The 17780-nt window shown below is 38.2% G+C and overlaps 1 protein-coding gene across 6 annotated transcripts in view; it reads left to right on the top strand.

The window, feature by feature from the left end:
- The window catches only part of CDK14 (cyclin dependent kinase 14), a 223932-nt gene extending 207513 nt beyond the window's left edge, over positions 1-16419 (top strand). For all 6 annotated transcript variants that reach the window (XM_083578781.1, XM_083578782.1, XM_083578783.1 and 3 more), the window contains one exon: positions 12003-16419. The gene's annotated coding sequence lies outside the window, so the exon portion shown is untranslated. The remainder of the gene's footprint in view (positions 1-12002) is intronic.
- The last annotated feature ends 1361 nt before the right edge of the window (positions 16420-17780 follow it).

Here is a 17780-nt window from a genome sequence, read left to right as displayed (position 1 = left end):
AAGTCCTACACTTCTCAGTAGAATTTGTGAGACTCAAGGAATATGAAACCATAGTTTGTTTACCTGAAGCTAGCTAATGATCCTCTTTTGATATTTCTAAATTACTTACATTTGGGGCACAGTCTTTATGGAAGACAAACAGAATGGGGCCAATGAACACAAATTCTTAGATACCTAAAGGAGTCAAGTCTTTAAAAAAAAGAAAAGGGGGGGGGGAGACGGAACTTTTCTAGTCTCAAAACCACCTAGTGATCCGAGGTTGGTGGTCTCAAAACAAAACAAAACATTTGTGAGGAAACAGATACCAACCTGCCATAGATATACATAGAGTGAAGATGTTTTAGTTTAAAAGAACAGCAGCTGAGAAACAGTTATTTGATCCCTGCTGTTTGAGGGACAAAAGAAGAGCGTTTTTGCGATCACTCATCAGTGATCCCTGTGCAGCTTGATTCCAACAGCCGCAACAAAACCACAGATGTTATAACAACATTGCAGTAGGTGGTATTATGTTGCAAATCTTATGCATAGTAGTATCAGACAGATGTATTGTTCTGTTGCTTCCAGAACTATTGCCCAAGTTTGCTGCAACAGTTCAGCTAGTCTGTACATAATTTGTAAATTATGTGCCTGAGTCACCTACTCTATTTATCTGAAGTAGTGCCATAACTTGCAAGTTGTGTGTGTGCTTCACACAAATAGAAGTATGAAAACTTCCATAGGGCCCTTCTGTCGGAACTATTATAGAAGGTTGCATTATAGTGATTGTGTGTTTGTGAGAGACAGACAAAGACAGAGGACAGGATTCTACTACCTGTGTTTTGTTCAGATGTTGTGTGCACAAAATAAAAATAAGTACTCATGTCTAATGTGCAGACCAGTTACATACACACATTAACAGACCTTTTAGGGTCGTCATCCCCAGAAAAATCAACTTTGAAATATTATGATTTGGAGTTAGGAAGAAGCACTTAACCCTTCCCTGCCTTCTGCTTCTCTGTTCCCAATTGCCCTATCCTCAAACCACCTTTTTTTAACCTGTGGGTTTCAAATGCATGTTAACAGTTCTTTTTGGAAAAATTAATAACAACACACTAAGCACTGCTTTGAAGCAAATCCATAGAACACAAATCATGTATGTATTGATTTATAGGTTTGCTGCATACAAAGCACCTGGTTTTTCTGTGACATTTTTCTCTTTCTTCCTCATAATCGAATTACGAAGAATTATTTGATGTTGTTAGCACTTAACTTAGACTTTTTTATGAAATCGGTTGCTCAGTCAGCATGCCTGCCACCTATGTCCACACAGCCAACATATCTTTACAATATCTAGGTCCTTCTATCTGAAGGATTGTATGAAATTTTATGTTAAACGGTGGTCTGCTATCCACACATCCATTTTATTTTCTTTGAACATGGACCACAGTTAAGTGTATTGTACAACTAGGCAGTTTGATATCACTTTGATAGACACAAAGTGACCTTATATGTGCACTCCTGTGTACTCTAATCTGTGGTCTCCCATCTCCCACTCGACAGGAATTCTGAGATGTTGATGGAACCCTCCGTTTCAACAGAGCAGCTGTGCTGACCTTTAACCCTTCACACTGGTTCTGACAGCTGCCTGCCATGTGTAGAGGAAACCTCACAGACGAACATTTCTGTCCTGAAGTAAAGATTTTTAGATAAACATGCAAGCACTACTATGGATACTACTTTTAAAAATAAATAAGCTACTGAATATATAACAGCAGGATACGTTGTAGACTCTTAAAAAATATATACACACTATTGCTAGCTCATTTTCCTGAAGAACTTTTAAATAACGAAAATTATCATAAACTTAAAACTGCACACCAAATGTAACCAATCTGAAATTTATAAATTTTATTAAATGAAGTTAATTGGGTGCCGCAAATATAGGCTTATGGCATTACTGGCATATATGTAGGTGAGGTGATTCAGACACTTCTAAAGCAACTGAACTTGTGTGCAGTTTTTAAATTTTAATCCAAATAATACAACCTTTTTCCAGTTGTTTTTTTTTGGGGGGGGGATTAAAACACAACTTTAACCAAAAAGAAAACTGCTTTAAAAACCTTTGTTATGTGTTAAAACATGGTGACTTGAATGTCAGGTTCATCTTGCTCTTATTGAGAGTCCAGTGTTATGTGCTAATGTTTTCCTGCTGAGCTACTATTGCCTTTTTGCGCAGCTGTCGTGGTATTAATATAATATACCTTCCCCATTTGTGTAGAGGTCACTATTCTGTTGCCCACTCACATTACGTCTGCTCAGATATTAACTGCTTGAGGTTTTTTATCTCAATAAATATTCAGTAGTACCTCAACAACATGAGGTACTGTTTTTTCTAAAATGAATGAATGAATGAATAAAAATACAGTAGAAGACTTTTTTTATTCATTTGTTTCTTAGCAGGAGAAGAAAGTCTCCTGGTTAAAATCATATTCTATTCAAATTCTTACCTTACCTTACAAAATAGTTGCCTCTTTTTTCTATTGGACAGTTTGACAGACTGTAATTTAGTGCTGTTAATTTTTTTGTCCATGTGTTTCCAAAAATAAAATAAAAAATGGGTGGGGGGGGGGACCTCTCTCTCTGTGTAGGGTGTTAAGTGTTCATGTCCTTAATTAAGGCAAATGGATAATATATTTTCTACCTCTGTCCAGCTGGCAATTCTGTTAAATTGGCACATGAGTGCCTCTTTAGTTGAGTAGTGAAAACGTTTCCACCATTATAAGCCTTAAAATTCTATACTTTATAATAATGGCATCTCATGAGCTATCAACATGAAACCTGACATTACACGATCGACCTGATGAGGTCTACAAAATTTCAAACTGATCCAATGAAAATTATTGGATTTACAGTAAGTTTAAAAGTGCTGAAATCTATACTTTTATTGGTTTAAAATTTTGGTTTGATGAAGTTCTGAGCAGCAATTCAAAGGTTATTAAGGTTTACCTGCCCCATTAAAGTCAAAGGTAGCAATTACTGGTAAAATAACTGTCAAAATACTATGGCACATGTGCATTTTACATTTTGGAGCAGAAATTTGCCTGGACTTCAGTGTCTGCACAGTGAGCCACCTAATGAATGCTATGTGCAGTTTGGCACAGTGGTTGGACAAACTTCTTGGGCTCAATAGCATGTACAATTTGTGATGTTGCATAGCATCTTTACTGATCACAGGATACATTTCTTAAGGCATCTAGGGAGATTAAATTTGGAACTATTTAAAATGCAAGCATTAATGTTTTTCAATACCTGGTTAGACATTCAAGTCATTTAAGATGATACTGTGAAATACGCCACAGGGCCCACTTTCCAATACAGTGTCAAGAGACTGCATTTTCTATGTTTGTTCGATTTTAATAGTAGATGGGGTAATGATTTCATCAAGTTAGATAGTAGTGCAAGTTATACAGGAGGCTTGTTGACAAGGCTCTTGGGGTTATATCCCCTGTTGCAAACATATACTTTGCCTTCTAGAGCCTTCTTACGTTGCTAGCAGCCTAACATTACACATATAGAAACTGTTTCTAAAAATGCTTCCCTTAGTACTGAAATAGGGTGTCATTTTTAAGCTTAAACTGTTACACAATTTCAAAGCAGACTTAAAGAAAAAATAATTACAATACACTGCAGAAATGTCCAGTTTGTTGTATATCAGAATGAACTACGTTCCCATGCCTGTCACAGATATAACTGCTGGATGTCATTCTAACAGCACGGCTCCATTCCGCCCCCCACTCCACCCCCAGCAGATTTCCATGTAGCCTTTTAATCTGTCTCTTGTCTTTGGGTGTTTACACTTGATGCATTTAACCCAATGTTGTAGATATTCTACATATAAGGGCTTTAGGACTTGCTCAAGGGATTAACTAGCATTCTAGTGTCCTTCCTTTATCCACTTCAGTTCCTACATTCTTTTGCATCTGATACATGTTTTGACCAGATCATATTTCTCAAAATATTTAAGCCCACAGAAAGCAATTGACATAATGAACTAAATTCTTCCATATACTTTTCTAGGCTTATTGGTTTACATTATACATTGGATTTCACAATTGAAATTTAATGTATGATTCAAAACAAATCATAATCCTTTCCGTACCAGGCAGCTCACACTGGTCAATTCTTCCTCACCTTGGCTGGTTCTCATCTTGTTAGCCAACCATGTGTCTTATTGGAGACTTCTGACCCTCTTGTGTTTTTCCAACACTTTGAAATTTCTTGATACTATCTTGTTTTGACTAAATGTTGTTTTTGCTATGTTGTTACTAAAGACACTTCTTCATCCTAAACATGTTTACTATTTCTTACTTTCAGCTGTTCACAAATGGTTATGCTTCCGCTATCTTAACTCATACCAACTGTGTCATCATCTATGTTTATATAATTTCATGTTCTTAGTTTACCTCATTAGCTTACCCAAAGGCCTCACACTAACCCTTTCCCATAGCTAGTATTTTTTCAAGTATCATTTCTATGGAGTTCCTATCAAAGTAGGTTTCTGAAATTCTTTCTTCAAGTTTCCCCCCAATAACATGCATATGATGTATCACAAGTTAACAGCATTAGGTTGCATAGCAAGGATCTGTCATGTTGTTCTTGTTTCCCCTCAGCTCCTGGGAAAAGAAGTATGGGTTTTACAGAGCGATAGCTATCTTTAGCAAGTAGTTTAATGCAGCTCTCACAAAACAAAAATTGTGGTTTGCTGTCCAAAGTTGGTAGCTGCTCGTGGCATGGGAGCAAGGAGCTATGTGTACATCTCTGAAAGTGAGGTTGACTAAGGATTGGGAAGCCACATCCTCCACTTGAAAGGCTTTGCAATAAGAATTTCCTGATCTCTTTCGTTTTCTCTAGCATTTGTGTAGGTGGGCAAAGATTTTCTAGCTCCATGTAGTATATGGATAATTGTGAATTATATACCTATTATATAAGCTTATGTTTTGGTTCCATTGACAGTGAATATCTCTAAAGTTAAGCGTGAGAGGTTTTCATTCCATTTAATAGTGTGTGTATAGTTAGTGGCTCCAGTACTTTAAGGAATTTGATTTACCGTAATTATTTTAATTGCAATGAGCTATCCTATAAAACAATACAGTAACAAGTGAACATAAAAAGTGGGTCATAAAAGTAATCTCTTCCCCCCACCCACCCACAAGAAGTATTTTGTGCTGTAGGAACCGACATATTGCATTCCTTTATGTTTTTTTTTAAATAAAATCTTCTCCCAACTCAGTATTACAGTCTTATTGAAAATGTATTGCTGGTCTTAAAAGAATTCTTTCTTTTGGATAGAAAATAGAAGAAAATGATTACTTTTGGCTCCTATTTGGTATTACCTTTTTCAATCCAAAAATATTTCAGTAAAGTGCAAAAAAGGCTACCTGGGCTGTGGACAAACATTGATAATAAACAACAATTAGGGTTTCCTTGTTTGAAAATAACTCTTGATTATGACATTCCCAGCTACGCTGGTTCTCTTAGATTTTCCTTCAACTTATCCTTAAGTCCTGTACTGTGTTCATTTGCCATGTTAAAAGTTGGAAAAGCCTGTCTGTAAACAATTCCATGAAGCCCTCCAGTCACTCTAATAGCTAATATCCAGAGTTATATACAGTATTAGTTTCCATTGATCATTTGCAGCAAAGTATAGTTGTACATATAATTTAAGGACTTTTCAGTGCCAGTGTAAGTGCTGTCATATGGTGGCCATCCTGGGACTGCACCACTTAATAATTCAGTTTTTTAGCTTGCAGTGCTAAAATCTTCCCTGTCCATGTAGCATTCCAGACCTAGCCTGCTTCTTGATGTTCTGTTTGTGTTTAGGGCGGCCTCTTTTTATGGGAGAGCAAGCATTCAAACTTGCAGTTCACTCATCTGCATTCTGAAGGTGTAAAATGCCAGGAGGGCTGTCTCATATGCTTTTTGTAGATCAAGTCTTTGGATAGAAGAACACTTTTTTAAGGGCCTTTCTGCACCTGTATTTTAAAGAACTACCCAAGTTTTTTCATCGTCGTATATTTGCCATTCATAATATAGTACTTTTGAGAAAACATGGGTTTTCAGAATGATCCATCTGAATTGTGCTCAATGACCTATCTTCCTCCTGCCTGGAGCTATGGGGTTGTGATGTGGATGGTACAGGTGCAAAAGGCGTTTGTACCCACTTCACCCAACTGAGCAGTCACTTTTTTCCTCTTTTCACTCACAGTTGCACAAAAAAGTTCATAGCTATGATAAATAGCCCTAAAAATGCAGTTAGGATGCAGATCCCCAACCGTAACCTCTGTGAGAAGCATGAAGAATCTAGGTACTAATCATGGAGGAGTAATTAAGAAAATGTAGGCATAGACCAAATTTGAAAAAATGCCACATACTATTGAAGAAATACTGTATTAATGCCCTGTTGATAATTACCATTTTTATTATTGAGGCAAGTGCAGGCAGGAGTAAATAACTAGGATTAATAGATTTTATTTCTTTAAGCTTCCGTGCATGTAATTCACTTGGGTATTTTAATAATAGAACAACAGGTAAAGCATACACTGAAATGCATTACATTCAGCACTAAGGTGGAAAATAATTGATTATGCAAAGTAGGCCTAGGTCCATGTAAAAGTTTAGGGATTTTACTTATCAAATGCATGCTGGTGTCTCAATCTTTTGGCACTTTTTAGTAACTAGAGCATGTCAAAATGTAATAATTGTTTGCTTTTTATTTTAGTACTTTCCCCCTACTTCTAAAATATATTACCTCTGCAACTTTTGAGCTATTTCTCCAAACTAAATATCCCGTGTAATTTCAAAACTAGAGTTCCTCATTTTTTTCTAGGAAAAGGTCTGCAATGCCCTGGCCGTTTAAAAAAATCTTAGTGGAACACAAAACCCAAAAACCACTTTAATTGCCATTTATATAAGGCTGCATATGAAAATATCCAGGAAGGAATCTATTATACCTTTTCATTTCTCCTCTGTTAATGAAATGTGCCTTGATTCAGAACATGCTCTGAAGCTAAGCAGCTTTCCTAGCAGAGGTGTAAGTGGGGGGCAGTGGGGCCATGGCCTCAGGCACACATTTTTGAGGGGGCACAATCAGGCGCCCCAATGACAGGCATGAAGCCCTGGCAGCTGAGGTGTGGCAGCAAGCGCTTTTTAGTGGGCAGGTGGATGGACGCAGTGGCTGAGGAGCCTGTTGGAGGCAGGTTCCATTCACCCTCCATGCGGACTTCACGTGTGCTTCCATCCCAGCTGCCCAGTCCACCAGGGGGGCACAACATTTGCCCCAACCCACGCTATACTGCTATTTCCTTGGAAATAATGGGTTTTCATTAGGAAAATATTATATCACAGTGATAGAGCACATGTTCTGCATTAAGTAGGTTCCAGGTTCAATCACTACTGTCTCCTGGGGCTGGACAAATCTGTCTGAAACAGAGCCACAATCAGTCAGTGTAGAGCTAGATTTGTCTGTTAGAGAGCAGTGTAACTGTCTATCTGAGATCCTTGGAAGGAAAGGTTAGTATATAAATGTAATAAATAGCTAAATAGTTAATACAACCTCAATTTGGGAATTGACATAGCTGTTCCTTCTTCCTTATAGGCCCCCCTCTTTTTTGCCTCTGCTGCTGGGGGAATATTCTTTGCAACGGTTCTCCCAGCTCCTCCCTCTAACAGAGAAAGGGAGGGAGGGAGGGAGGGAGGGAGAGAGAGAGAGTTCCCCAGGAAATAAGCTTACCGCAGTGTGCTACTTCTAACTACTAACTGGAAAGTCAAGAGATCACAATTTTTCCCAAACGTGCCCATGCAAAATAAGAAAAAGAAAAGCTATAATTCACTTCCTTCAATTATTACGCACTGGAACTCTATCATAATCAGTCTTAGTAACTTTCTCCCCAGTATATATTTTTTATACAAAACTGAGCCTTACAAATTATCTCTATTTTAGTTTACGAATAGGAAGAATGGGAAAAAAGTAAGCCCGAACCCGTTTGCTTAAAATTAAACTCCAATTGAAATGTGTCCATAGTAGCTTTCTATTAATTCCTAATAAACAATGGAGCTCAATAAAATGCACGCATGGTTTAGCACAGGAACAGATTCCTTATAGCTATAAATCAAGCTAGAATGGGTATTACCATCGCTAATACATCCATTAATTCAACCTCACTGTTAACGTTACTACAGCTACGAAGAAAAACTTGGCTAATAGGCAGCTGCCTGCAATGATCCTGGCCTGAGGAAAAATTGCAAAGTTGAGCTAACACTCCTTGTCTTACTGAGCACAATAGCATTTACTTTTAAATCCAGAAACAAGAAAAATGTGAGAAACCAAGGCAATATGTTTATAGTGCATTCATTTGCAGTCTGCTGTGTATCAAAGCATATATGTACACAAATGTACAAACAGGAATAATCTAGGTGTAGGTATAATTCATGTTGCATATGCATAAGCAGGAGGGGGAGGGGAATTTATGAGAGGCTGGCCAGGTTTAATTTGTGTCTGCTTGTATTTAGCACTTAAAGTTTCTTACATTCAGTTTGCTCAGAAGCGTGATGAAGTGCTTCTTGCTTCTGCCTCAAATCAGAAATGCATGAAGTGCAGCTGCAGAGATAATACATTCTCCCCAAAGGCTTTGGCTGAGCAAATTAGGTGTCAATGGGGTGCCTGCGCAGGCAGTACTCTCTCTAATTAGTCTCTTGAGCCTGGTTGGTGGCGAGAATAAGATGATCTAATCAATTGGTCTGTGTCTGATGGTACGTGTAAAAATCCTACCAGGCAGAGCTGTCTCCCACAGGTCACTCACCTGCACAGCAGGATTGCTCATTTTCATTTTTCATCTCTTCCATCACATGATGCTGACAGTTGGTTTTAAGAAAATTGAATTTAAAAAAAGAAAGAAAGAAAGAAATCTGGTTCATAGGGCATGTGGGTCAGAATTAAGTTGCATTATGGGTATTGGTGATCCAGTTCATTAACATGGGTAGCAGAATACTAGCATGAATTTGTTTGCCATATACATGGTTTTGTCAATAACATAAAATCTTTTTATTCTTGATTCACAAAAGATGATTTCAGTAAAAATGTAAGCAAGGTAAGAGTGCTTGTTCAATGCATTCGAGGGGGTGTTATCTATTGCCTAATATTATCAATGGAATTTACCAGTAATTGGGAACGGCACTTTGCATGCAGAGAAACAGGGCATCCTCTTCGCTATCGCTTCGCTTTTAAAAAAACAACCCATGTGATTGGAGGAACCAGTATTCTAAAGTGGTATCAAGCCAGCTGTGTGCATTGAGCCGTGAGTGTGTTCAGCATGCTAAGACACTGTGGGAGCCCTGCCCCATCCTTTTTCTCAGAATGTACCTCCAAATGGACTGCCCTTAAAAGTCATGGTGTGTATGCAAAAAGAAGCTAGCATGCCCTAAGTATTTTTTTTAATTGGGACAAATATTCTGGAAATAGTGATATCTTACCCCATGCCTTGAACTATAATTAATATTTTAAATCAAAGCTTTGTCTCACTTCTGTTCTCCTCAGACTAGCAGCAACAGTATTTTAAAGTTATTATTTGGCTTCTTTGTTCAAGTCAGAAATGGTTCTCTGATTTATGAGAGAAGCAGCTCTATATGGCACAGGATTTGTGGACAAGATGAAAACATGATTGTACTGATTCTTAAGCCCTTAAGTTGTATCCTAATCATGCTCATTTTTTTCTGTAAATACACTGTGAAGAAATCAAACCTACCCACACAATCTTTTGCGTTTCAAAATTAAAAGTGCATTTTTGTGGCAGTATGTTGTTCTACGTCAAAGGGATTTTTGAGGATCTCTGAAAGCAAGCCTTCCTTTGCTCTTGGGAAATCAGAGGTAGCAAATACTGGATTTTGCAGCAGTTGCTGTTATAAGCAAAGATGTGACCGGAGGCCATATCACCATCTGCAAAGATTCTAAGAGAAACTTTGATTTTTCCTGATCTGAAGAAAAAATAAAAATTAACTGGATTCTTTTCTAAAATAGCTTTAAAAATACTGCCATGAAACCAAGGACTGGTCTATAATGTAAGAACAGACATTGTGTCTATAACACTTATGCACTGAGTAAAACCCATTGTCTTGTCCCCTAGACTTTGTATTGGTTTATTCTCTCCCTCAGGCAAGTGGTTTCTCACTCTTCTGGCAAAGCAAAATGTTGGATTTTTTTTTAATGACACCATAAGAATAAAGTACCGTATTTACTCAAGTATAATGCACCATCAAATCTAATGTGCATCTTAATTTTCACAATGTAATTTGGCCAAAAAAGGTGAGCATTAGATTTGAGCAAATATGGCAATCAGTCTCCAGCTCTATTTTCTGCTAGTTCTGCACACTAGCATCAACAAATGCTTGTTTGAAAGGATGAAGTTTACCCACAGTGATTAAGAAACAGCACTTCCCCACTTCCAATTTCAATTCTATGTACTTCATAAGGCATAAATTAATTCTACTGAAGGTGGCATCAACAGCACCCACTAAAAAATTTGTTAAGAGGAGTCAGTCAAACAGTTGAGATAATCAGTCAGAAGGTATTAGGAAGGTATAGGCCAGTAAAGAAACTAAAGTTAAGATACTGACAGGAATATTATCTGAGAAACCATAAACTTGTTAATGCTTGTAAAATAAACTTGTTTTTTTGGTTCACTTTTAAAAACTGACTGGACTCAGTGTTTTACCAGAGATAACTGGTTGGTGGCAGCGGGGAAGCGAGCACAGTGGTGGCACAGGGATCAATAGACCATTAAATGTCCGGGGACCCTGTGTGATCGCCACAGTGGCGTCACCCAGAATCTCTGTCAGAAGCTGTTATTAGTCACTAGAACCCATTAATAAGGTGCCCTGCATTTTCTGTGCATGGAAATAGTACTCTAAAGCAAGAGTGGAGAACCTTTTCCAACCCAAGGACTTCATTGCCTTCCGGGCAAACTTCCAGGAGCTATGTGCCAGTGGTGGCAAAACTGGGTGAACCATTAGCCTAGGACACATTCTAGCCAGCCAAAATTATTAGAATGCAAACCAAGGCAAGTGGGAGGTGTGGCTGAAAAGGTGGTGTGGCCAGATAGAGAGGTCTGAAAGACCTATTCAAGCCCCATACCTGAGTTCCCTACTGCTTGCCTAAAGCATGTACAATCTAAACTCCATTACTAAGTCATCACAGACACATACCCACATACACAAATTGGGGTCTGGGATTCAGGGCAATTTCACTTCAGAGCAAATTTTGAAGGCCCAGCATACCTTTTTACATATTAGGTGCAAGCTTAATTAATTTTTTAAATTATTATTTAAATTCCTCATTCTTGTAGAGCTTCTATAACGTCCATCTTATTTCATTATCCAACCATTCCTAGAGTTACATGATATTATCTCTTTTATTCTAACAAGCCATCCTATGTAGGTTAGGTTTAAGACTAAATTGTAGGTTAGGTTAGGTTAAGGTTTAAGACTAAATTGTCTGCCCAAGATTATAGAGTGAGTTTCAAGACTGTTCATGGAACTCTGTTCTCCTCCCCCACATCTCACTCTAATGTGGACCCACGTACCTGGCTCCATATCTAGAGCTGATTAAGGGAAGCTCACAGGCCAGGGAGGTGGATGTGTCTTTGTAATTTCAGAAGAGTCAGCCAACTGGCGATCAACACAGCCAGTTTCTGTTGCACAACCAGTTGCTCCTGAGTTCCGTTGTTTTAGGAAGAAGGGGTGGCTGTGGATCTGCTCAAGCTATGTATTTTAGTACACACCATTCAAGGAAAACATTTAAGAGTGCCTACAGTTCAAGCCTTTCCTTCAGAATAGCTTAATATTTGAAAAAAAGGAACCCTATTACCTTAAACCAAAATCAGTTTGCTGATACTTAAGCATTATAACAAGTTACTTTGTACTGTTATGTTCTTGGCCATGATCCTTATTGTACTTTCTGTTGGTTTTTATAGGAACTAAGATCACCAGACTGGAGGAGAACCAAAACCTAAAAAGAGAGCCAACACTATGAAGACACCATGGCCCTGCTTCCTTTCTCTCTCAGTGGTGGATTTCAGTCACAAGAAAAACAATGCTGGCAAGATCTTGTTCCCCTTCCCTCTCAGTTTATTTAAAACCTTGCACGCATTTTGATACCTTGTGATTTCAGAGACCTCTGTGAAGATTAAGCTTTTTTGCTTACTGATACATGGCATGTTCTTTCCCCCCCAGCCTTTTGTGTTGAGTTTATCTGGTTTTTCCACAGCAGCACAAAACCCTTGTGAAGATATTTATGCTTTCACCAGCAATGTCTTATTAAGACAACACATTTGGTGTTCACACTTCTTCAGTAATGTCTGTAGATAAAAGCCAGTCATGGCATGCCACAGTGTGTGTGTTCATCGAAATGTTCCACATATCTTGCAAATTGTCAGAAGGATACTTTAAGCTAAAGCAGAGCTTTCCAAGTTGGTTGTAACACAATCAGTATCTTACAACTATGCCCATTTATTACTGCTAGAGGACATCACGTTCCTTTCTTTAACCATGGCAATAAGTGCATCTTAGTCACCCTGAGTTTGGTTACTCTGCCTATGTTGCATAATTTGGCAGATATTAAAACAGACTTCCACTATATATATAGTACCGAGTACTTCAAATATTTGAGACCCATTTAGAATAAAGGGGTTTTGGGGTTCCACATTTACTTTTTCCTGTAGCTTAGTTCATAATATATTCTAAAAAGGAAAATAAAGAAGATGAAGGGGGGGGGGGAAATGAGTTTACATTAGGATAAGCACTATGGTATAGAATCTGTAGTTGCTGAATGAGCCATTAAAAAGCCTAGTTTTTAATAGTCATCCGAACTCCAAATATTTGTTCTTCCAAACCAAAGCATCTTTCCAGTTATTTTTATAAGATGTTCAGATACGATTGGAAAATGCCTCTGTTACTGCATCTTCAAATGGGATTTTTCCCAATAATCGTTCAAATTTCTAAAGATTAAAGTAATTGGGAATTGAAGGGATTTCTATTCTTGTTTTGAGGGAGGATGGATGATGGAGCCTATGGGAATCTTGCGGGCTGTAGCGGTTTCTGCCTACCATTCACCATCCCTAACATGATTAATAACACTTGTATTCTAGGAGATGGGGAGTGGGCAATCCAAAAAAATAAATTTGACATGCTTACAGTGAGGATTTCTCATCCATTTATTCCAACAAAGAAAGCTTATTTGCCTTTCTAGTAAATCAGCTGCCTAAAAACACGTCTATTTTTGTAACACATCGATTGTAGCATCTAATGCTATGTTAGAAAAAAAAGGAGAAAACAGGGATATAGGACCCATTCTGTACTTTCATTTTGTAAACTGATGTCTTGATATTGTTTGGAGTTGGCAAATTATTGATTTTGCAGAGGAGTTGTTTTTAGCAAAAGGCAACAGTGGTAAATATTATTCTGTGATATTGATTCCAGTAGTTATACAATAATTAAAATATGCACCTCCTAAATACTGCTACTAAAACTCAAACCCTAAATATCTCAAACTTTGTTTCTGTATCTGTGGAAACAAATAATCACAAAATATAATAGAACACTTTGAACGTAACACAGATGCCTTAACTATGACTTGCTTTGAGTTTCATATTCAACCTTTTGTACGTAATCTTCTTTTCCAAGTTAGGTCATATTTAGTTGGATGTTTCAAGATGAGGGTTTCTTTAAAAAAAAAGTATCTGTGCTTGCAAAAATGTGAGGAATCTTTGAGAATGTAACAAAGGTTCAATTAGGAAAATGAGGGTAGATCTTTAGATGTAAATCTCTTGCTTTGGCAGCTTAAGGAGTGAGGGAGGCAATTACACTCCTTGTTGAGGCATCTGATGGTTTGATGTAGAGAGGAATTCTACTGAAGAGCTCTCATCTGTGGTTTAAATGCCTAGCACCTTACTGTCCTCAATTAATCAAAAGCTCAGAACTTCTGCTTAGGTTTTGTGAATGTGCGTATGTATGCTTTCAGTGCTTCCGCTATTTAAAATAGCTATTAATGCAACTGAACATATAGGCCTATAATATTTAGTTATCAGCTATCAAAGTCTGAGAGTCAGCCCCACTCCACGCATATCACTTCAATTACATGTTTTTGGAGTGATTTCCCAGGGAGGATTACATACATAAAAACACTGTGTGAAAACTGAATATCTACACACTCCCCAAGAAGGATTTGTGGTCAGAATACTACGTCATTCCTAGATATTCCTGTTATAATCTGGCTTTTCAATTCCAGTGTTATTTTCCACTGATATCCCTTCATACAAATCATTCCAAAAGCATGCATGAGAACAATAGTTTTGGCAGAGTCCCTATATTTAGCTTCTTAAAGAAGTTACTTTTTTGTTCAAGGTGCTGAGATTCCAACAGAATTCCATGTACTTCAAGCAACTAAATTTTAAACCAGCTTGAACTTTATAGTTGTATTGGGGTGGGGAGGTAATTGTCACTGCAGTGTAAGAGGAATACACATAAGGGTGGTGTGATGGGCTGAAATTGTGCAGTATGATCTGCTGTATCCACATCATCAGGCTGGCCAAGAGAAAAATCCAGTGCAGTATAGTTAACTCATGCAAGTCCTCAACAAAGAGAGTAGTAATTATAAAACCATGCCCTCCCCTTTTTAGAGCATACGCCAACCCCAAAATATATTCCAATGTTCTATTTGTTTCTGCCAAGTCCCAAGGCTAGATAATTTTGTTCATAACTCCCTCTGCACCATTTTATCCCTCTAATGATTCTCTTAAGGGTCACTCAGGCAAAACCGCTAATTTCCAGAGCTCTATTCTGGAGGTGTAAAGGCAATCCTGGAGAGCTCTGAATACTACATAACACAGGTTTTTAAATGTTACATCTACCTCCACCATCAGCTGCACAAGCTTTCTCTGCATCTGAACATTGTGCCCTTGACTGCAGCAGGAGATGGGAATCTTGCGCTCTGGGCACTCCAAAGTCCCTTGCACTGTTTCCCCTGTGTTATGAAGCCACTCTGAGCTTTGCAAGATTGCAACGAAAGCCAAAACTTGATACAGTTCCAGTCCTCCTTTCAGCTACTTGAAAAGAAACAATTCTTATTCTCATTTCCCCATGTATATAACAATTGTGGGCTGATTCATATGTTGCTGAAATGGAGGTTGTTGCTTTCCCATAATTGAATCCCGTACTTTTCCAGTAACAGTTGAATGAGCTTTATCACATGGGTAGATGTAAAGTCTACCTACAGGATCCAACTATTCCGCATGATTCTGTGCTTCAAATGCATAGCCAGAGAACTAGCAATAGAGGACCAGAGGTGGGTAGAGCCACAACCGTGCTGTTTTGATAACAGATTGGGCCTATGTGATTGGTATTAGAAATGTGACAGCTTTCCTTTTCCTTACAGTACTCCTGAATTGCACCCCTTCTTGTTTTAGTGGGCTTACCAATGAGGAGAGGAGACTCACAGTTCTGAAGCTGTGAAGAGCTTCAGCTTGCAGTCAACAATAAGAGTTTGCTGTAATGTTGATTTTTCTTCTCAGAGGAACCCTACCAAACATGCAGAACACCTAAACAGTGGAGTAGTATAGGCATTACTTGACTATACAGTACCTTTGGGGTTCTCTTAAGAATAAAGTGGTTAAGTAGCAGTGGAAATTTTAATGCACAATGGCTAGAAAACTTTGGGGTTCAAGTCTTCCTTTCAACATTTGGAAGAGCTTTACATAGACATTTCCTATTTATTCTGGTTTGGAAAAACCCTCACCTCTCTCAGTGGTGAGGGCAACAGACCCTAAGTGTGATCTTTAATGTGTGTGCACAATGGACTACGAACTGTGTGCTCCATACAAAACATTATTGTTTTTATAACCTAATAGGATAAATGGCATTTAGACTGTACAGACTGGCACCGAATATAGATGCCATATAAATAGATGTTCTGTTATTGGCCATAACTAAACCTTCTCTCTTGACATAAAGGTGAGGAGGTAATTATATTTGTTGTTGCCTTGCAATATTCTCAAAAGCAAAAACAAAGGATGCACTAAGAAATTCCCTAATCCCAGAAAACTGCCCTTCTGCAGTGCTATATTCAAACTCTTCCCTTGCTGGGGCTCTTTATATAAGGCACAAAAGTGCTCTTTTTAACAGGGGTTTGGTACTCAAACAATGTTAATATTAAATATGTATACATACATATAGCCACACAATTTAGAATGACAGCTTAGTAAGCAGTATGGTTAAGTAAATGTTACATTGTTTGTTTTCAATGTGTAAATTTGTCTGTATTATGAAAGATGTAATGGTTTGTCAGGTGTTGACTGTTTTCATGTAATATTATATTGAATAAAGTATCAAAGGATTTCTATGCTTCTTGGTAGTTTTATGTACAATTAGTACCACAATTCAAAAAATTTAAAAACGTATGGAGAACATATGAGAATGGGAAAGGAGAGCTTTTTGTTCAAGGGGTTTGAATTACTTCCATTGGCTTTATTGATAAATTTACTTTTTGAGAACAAATTGCAGCACAATATTGTCATTTGTTCATTCCCTCTGGGTTTAAACCGATGGTGGCAATGAGATCTTGAATTAACAAGAAATGTCCTGTTTGTTCATTCCCCTGTGGTTATATTTCGTTCAAGATACAGGACAAAAATACAAATTCAGAGGCTGTGCTTAAGGCAACCTTCTTTCTACACAGGATCAAAGTACCACCACTGGGGGGTGGGGAACCACTAACACTCTTCAAAACAATATAATTTGGTTATGTGGATATAGCTCATATTTCAAGTTGCTTCTTAGCTGTACCTCTTGCCAAGTTCAGCCTGGCTGTTACCACCAAGAAAGCTTTTGCTGTAATAGCTACTGCTCCCCAGAGGAAAGTAAAACCAGAGGGAAGGTGTTTGAGCAACCCTGTGCCACTAGGTTAATGCACAGCTTTTCAGAATAATGGCCGCCATTGTAAATCATAGCAGTGTGAACCCTACAGCAGCAAAACAGCCTGCTGCTACCAGTGGGGGGTGGTGTTATGGGCATTAGCTTTGAGAAGCTTATACTGCACAAGAGCGAGGAGGATAAAGGATACAAATCAGGAAACAACTGACAAGACTTTTTATTATTAAAAAAAAAATCCAGGGCCTAGTATTTACTGTTCATTCCCCTTGTGAATAGTCGTATATATTGTCTGCAGTGAATCATGCTGAGAGTGTCAAGCACAATAGCTAAGAGCACACTAACAGTTCCACGGTTGTTCCTTCCAGTGGTGCTTGCTGAACAAGTAGAGCACACAATTGCTAAGCTCTGTTCTATTTCCAGAGAGTTAGAGAGAGATGAATTTCTGATTAATTCACAGTGCTAATATTCCTGTCTCTACAGACGGTGGGAACAGCAGCATATTTCAGAATGAAAAGCTTTCTCCTCAGCCAGTAGCCAGGGCCACAAAACACTGACAGGAAAGAGACCTTTCTCCGCATTGTCCAAACTTTGCTCCTGCTAGGTAAAATAAAGCTCTGCTTGTGCTGGACACTATCTTCTTAACCACTGATGGCCAGACCTAACACATCAAGCTTAGGAAATTTCTCCTTTTTCTCCCTGTCCCAGTGACAGATATTACCATGAAGAGAAACAGCTTAGTAGTGGATTACCTTATTCCCTACTTTCAAGACCTTGTGGAGTGAGAGCAATTAGCAGGTGAAGGATGCTCAAAACTGGCTATCTCTTTG

Source organism: Podarcis filfolensis, assembly GCF_964270895.1.
Source record: "Podarcis filfolensis genome assembly, chromosome: 12".
Lineage (NCBI taxonomy): Eukaryota > Metazoa > Chordata > Lepidosauria > Squamata > Lacertidae > Podarcis > Podarcis filfolensis.
Note: the sequence above shows the minus strand (reverse complement) of the source record. Positions and strands in the feature narration are given on the sequence as shown.